The sequence below is a fragment of the Eucalyptus grandis genome, chromosome 5 (genome assembly GCF_016545825.1).
Source record: "Eucalyptus grandis isolate ANBG69807.140 chromosome 5, ASM1654582v1, whole genome shotgun sequence".
NCBI lineage: Eukaryota > Viridiplantae > Streptophyta > Magnoliopsida > Myrtales > Myrtaceae > Eucalyptus > Eucalyptus grandis.
In genome coordinates, this window is record NC_052616.1 from 45980435 (window position 1) to 45986386 (window position 5952).

Sequence of the window (5952 nt, forward strand, 5' to 3'; positions counted from 1 at the left end):
GGTAATGGATTTTTTTGGACATTTGGCCGAGCAGTTTGAAATGAAAAGGCCTTTGTGTCCAAGAGATTTTGGATCCGGTGTTTGAGGGTGAAATATTCATCAGTTGAATGTCCCAATTCACCACTGTAGTAGTCACACTTCTTTATCGAGTCGTAACCACGAGTGTGCTCGCGATTAGGATGCTTCGACTCGCTAGTGAGCAAACCTTTCTTCTAGAAGATTGCCAATACTTAGGATGGAGATCCAGGGAGAGGAGAGAACTGCATTCTATTATTTGACTGGACAAATGATTGACGGCCAGCAGTTTGTTGTTGCCTTCCATTCATCTAGATAGTTGGGGTGCGATTGGTATTTTCTTGGTTGTAAGCCACATTCACATCTACAGCAGCCTCTTTCTCCTTGGTAGAAAATTTTTTGTTAAATGGCTCTGTAAACCATCTTCTCTTATTCCCATTTCAATTTGTTCCCCCACAGAAATAAGTTGGTTGAAGTTCTCGGCGTATGTGCTGGCCATCCGGTTACGGAACTCAAACGGGAGAGTCTTAACAAACAACTTCATCAACTTTTTGTCAGTAAGCTCAGGAGTGATTTAAGCACCCAAATTTCGCCAACTCATGACATACTACTTAAATGACTCGCTCCTCTTCTTCTCCATTCTCTCAAGATCTTCTCGGGAAGGTGCGATGTCCATATTAAACTTATACTACTTGAGAAATGCATCGGCCACTTCATTCCAGGTGTTGAGGAGGTTTACATTCTTCATGAAATACAAGTTTAGTGCAGGTCCAGTCAAACTCACACGAAATAATTGGATCATGAAGGGCTTATTTTTGACATGTTGGGCCATGCGTACATAGTACATCTGCAAATGAGCTTTTTGGCAAGAAGTACCATCGTATTTCTCGAACTCCAGCATTTTGAACTTGTTTGGCATCTTAACCTTCTCATAAACCGACAAGTCGAACGAGAGTGAGCTCTGTGACTCCTGCAATTATTTCACTTTGTCCTTGAGTTTTGCAAAGTGTTCATCTTGCTCTGTCTTAGGAGCACTATCAAGCTTGGCCTTTCCAATGGTGACTGGCAGTGGGTCATCCTCCAGCTCAAGCATGTCGTCATCAATCATTTGGGTCATGTTTGCCTACTTCGGGATTACTAACTCGAGGAGAGCGGGTGTAGGAATCAAATTCACTCGAAGGGATTCGATTTGGGCCGTCATAAGTTGCATAGAGGTGAGCAACTGTTTAAGTTGATCTTCCATAATGGAAGTACAATCATGCATCTCGGTTTGGTCAGCCATTTTTGCTCTTGATCGTGTAATAATGAGCAGACGCGTTGGATCCGTTGTCACCTAAAATAATAAAAAGGGTAATGTAAGAACCAAGGACAAAATAAGAAAATGATCCATGACAATGGTCTAATCGCCTCATTTTATTCAAAATTTATTAGTATTTGAAATTTTGAACTAAATTCCCTAAACATTGAACTAGGAATTGAAATCAAAGTCCCTAAAAATTGAAATCAAGGTCCCTAAATATTGAACTAAGAATCAAAATCCAAAACATCTCATTTTATATGCTTTCAGGAGCCCAACACTTTGTGAAGCTTCTTATTCTCAACTTCAATCATTTCCACTTTCCACTTAAGATATTCAATTTGCGCTCGTTGAGTGGGCTTCTCAGTCACATCAAGGACTACTGGACGCAGAGCAATAGCAATCCGATGTTGTTGGATGTAGAATGCCAACGCATGGTGAATCTCCTCTTTGCCTTTCAATCTCTTGGACACCAAAATCTCCTCTAGATAGCATTCATTCCATGCGGCAATGATCATCTGAATTTTTTCAAAGTAGTCATAGCCCATACAAGTAAAATGAACTTGGAACAATTCCGTCTTGAGAGGCGGAGGAACTTATTAAAGAGCTCTGTACTGAGGGGCCACCATATATGGGTAATAAGAAGTAGCACCAAAAAGGCCTAGTAATGGGATTGGTTGATCATACTTATGAGAGAAACGAGCCTCCTCAACATGGAACCATTTAGCATGCCATAGGAATGCCTCAAGATTCGGATCTTTCAAAAAATTAATCCAATGTGAGTACTGTTTATTTGGGGAAAAATGCTCTAGGACCTCGAATTTTTGTATGGGATGCCTAAAATCATCTATCTTAAATTATTTTGTCAAGTGCTCAAACCCTTTAATGTGGGAGAAAAACCATATCTGCAAAAGTTCATAAAGGACACGCATGGTCCTTTCTTCATTTTGTTTGAAACGGTATAATGACAAAAATGTTTCTGTTAAAATAATATTGACATAATTTAAGCTCTCACAAACTTGGCTAACCACCCATGAAATTGAAGGATTAATGGCATTTTTTCGATAAAGAAAAAAAATTAACCCAAAAAGTGTTAAAATAAAATCCTAGCCTTTGAAATCATTGGTTGATTTGCAAAACACTCTACCAGAAATGAAAATGGGCATGCATAACAGTTAGCTTTGACAACCTTCCTTACCGTTTTGGCTTTGATTCTCAAAAACTGTGATAATTCATAAATATAATCTATGCCAATAGGCGTCCTAACAAGTTCCTTTTCAAGAGGCATTCCTATGGCAACACTATATTTCTCTAATGTCGAGGTTAGCTCGTATTCACCAAATATGAAGGTGGAAAGTTTGTGGACACCAAAAGTGGGGTAACACCTGCATAACACTAAAGTGAATTTTGATTTCTAGCAATGGGAGAAGTCGGGCGATCCTAGCTTTCACATTTTGAGCTCTTTTTTGGGAGTCGAAATGAACTATACATCGATTTTCCCCATCACATATATTACAAGACTGACGACGAATCCTATTGTCATCGACCGACAAAATTGCAGTAAAGAAAGTAAATTGCAAAGTGAGAGTTCAGACAATTTACTTTCACCAGGAAAACATGACAATCACATAAACATATGCATGAAGTGTGAGGCTTGATTTCTATCTAGACGGCTTAACTAAGTAAAGCTAAGAGGATAATCTGACCCTCGCAGTCTTGCGTTCAAAGTGTCAAGTCCTCTTAACTCTAGCTCAGTCAAATGGAATGCCATATAATCACGCAGTCTCACAAAAAAGGACAAATACAGTCGACACCAAGAAAAACTTTCGAGGGAGAGAAGGTCAACCTCTACATAACAGTCTTGCTTTCGAGGAAGTGTCCTTCTCAACACCATCCTATAATCCTGTCGCAACCCAAGTCTAACGGTATGGTTGTGTGTGCGATAGTGTAGTGCAGAAACAATAAAACATTCACAACAATTTAAATGCAAACAACACTTCTAATAAGGGAAAATAAATCATTCATTCCAACACCTCCCTACAAGATAAGGATTAGCAAAGACTACTCCCACTTATACCTCCCATCTACAAAAACATTTAACGCTTTATATTAGGGATGTACCTAGTATCCTCGCTACTGAACAAAAATATTTAAAAAAAAAATTGGCCTAAGTCCACTAAGAGTTTTAACTCAATGTCCCTAACAGAGTCGCCAAGCTGTTGTGACCTAACCTCGGGTGCACCACCTAGGGTTTGGCTAATAGACTACTAAGTCTAAACTTAGCTCGGGCTCTCCCAAGCCCATATTCATGACTTAGGTTCAAGTTTTTTAGCATGCAAAAGATTATTAGTTAGCAGTCACCACTAATCAGTTCATGGTAAGTCGATAAAACACCTAATTTAAATAATGGGAGAATTATTTTACTCATACGATTCAGAGACTTTGGATACAGGGACTTGATTACACTAGATTTCTCTAATGCCCCTTCAATACCATTCTTTTATTATTTTCAAAAATATCTTTGCAAGCAGATTGGATTGGTTTTAGCCTAAATCACTATCATGCAATGGGGTGATCACACAAATGCTCAACCATTATTAAATACTCAATTTATCAAATAAATTGCATCAAAACAATTAAACACACAAGCAATTATTATTTTATTTTATTTTTTTGGGTTTTCTCCTATCTTGAAAGTAGAACTTTATTATATGACATGCACTTTAACTACATAACCTAACTCTATTGACAAGCAATTTCTAATTAAATGAACCTAACATGCAAATTATTTGACATGGACCTAATATTTTTGTATTTTTTTTTATTAAAATTCGTGATAAAAAAAAACTTAATTAAACTATCTAAAATGAATAATTTTCTAATCTATTTTAGGATTAATTTGATTAAACCCCTATCCTATCTCAGAAAACTATTTTTTTTAAAAAAAAAAAGAGATTATCAAAATATGCAAACGTTATCTAAGACCCTATCTATGAAGGAAAATGTTATTTAGATCCTATTATAATCTATTCCAAAATTATCTAAACATGCAATCATATTCAAACTAGACAATGCTATTTGAAATCCTATATATTCTAACGTGCAATCTAAAAAAAAAAAAAACACAATCCTAATTTAGGGAACCATCCTACACAATTTGTTTTTTTTTTTTGGGTATTTTCCAAGAAATCAACCTCCAAATAAGCATTATATCTAGACCAATCAAGATATTCAACAAATAAAGGGTTAAAATAATAGGAAAAATAATCCATTGTCTCATGGATTAAATTAACAACTATTCTAATCCTAAACATCACAACATATAAAAAGTTCAAAATAATTAAAAAAAAATTGATCCGAAGTATTACTGATCATATTAATAATTATAATAATTTAAAAGTTAAAATATCATCAACGCCAAAAATCAATATAATTAAGAAAAGTGATCTGATGTCTTACGAATCAAATTAGTAATTATAGTGATTTTTAGGCAATAATATCCTATCGAATAATGCCTAAAGTATTCATGTAATCAACATTGGCATCAAATATTCCGATTTAGGCAATGATATTGAAACGAAACTTGATTTAAGAAAACTACCTTGACAGGATTTTTATTTCCAAAACAAGACCGGTGCCAAGGATTCGTGAACGACGATTTGCACGAGGTCAGCTCAGTGACAGCGGGTTTGCGACCAATGATCCTACAAGAAAGCTTGTGGAACCGACTCAGTTCCGACACGAGTGGGAATAGCGGTCTGCTTTGGGGTTTCGGACAGCAATAATTCTTGGTGTGGCCTTGTCGGATCGATACTAAAAATAGCAAAAGTGAACTTTTGTCTGCTTCCTTCCACATGTTGCTCTTTAGTTTAGTCTTTCTTGCGTCAATTGTAGCCCCGTTGCGGACGTTAAGAATGCAACAGCAGCTCCCGGTCAAGCTCGTCGTGGCTTTATAGAGGCAACTCAGGCACAACAACTCGGGAGGGAGGGCTGGTGGACTTGGCGGGACAGCAAGCAAGTCGGTGTCGAGTCAGTGAGCTTAGGTCAATAGGGCTCGCAACTAAGAGTGCTCGGCATGGCTTATCGTGGACCCGAGAGTGGCAATAGGTCGTCGCATCACACCGTGGCAAGAGGACCAGCAGTAGGTTGGACGAAGGCACGGCGGCGAGAGGTTGCGACTTCGAGCTGGTCGACAAGCAGTAGCGATGGCATGGGCGTCGGCTTGGCTGAAGGCTACAATGGCAACAGTGATGGCATTCAGAGCTCCAGTGATAGACGAAGGCGCAGCAATGGGCAACTGTAGGTTACAGGCGTCGGTGATGCTCGTAGCCCCCCTGAAGAAGACAACCTCCCTTTTTAATATTTTTTTCACTCTCTCTCTCTCTCTCTCTCTCTCTCTCTCTCTCTCTCTCGAGAGAAGAAAAGAAAGACTACCTTTCTTGTTGACTATGAATGGACGGGAGAGAACTTCTCTTTTATTCTTTTTTTTTTTTCGCCTCCCCATTACTGTGCTCCTCTCCCCTCCTTTTATAGTGGTTCGAAGCACCCATGCCATGGCAATTTTCAAGCTTTCTTTTCTTGTTGCCTTAATTCATGGCGCGTGATTTCGCAGACAACTTAATCTCTCCTCGAATGCTTTA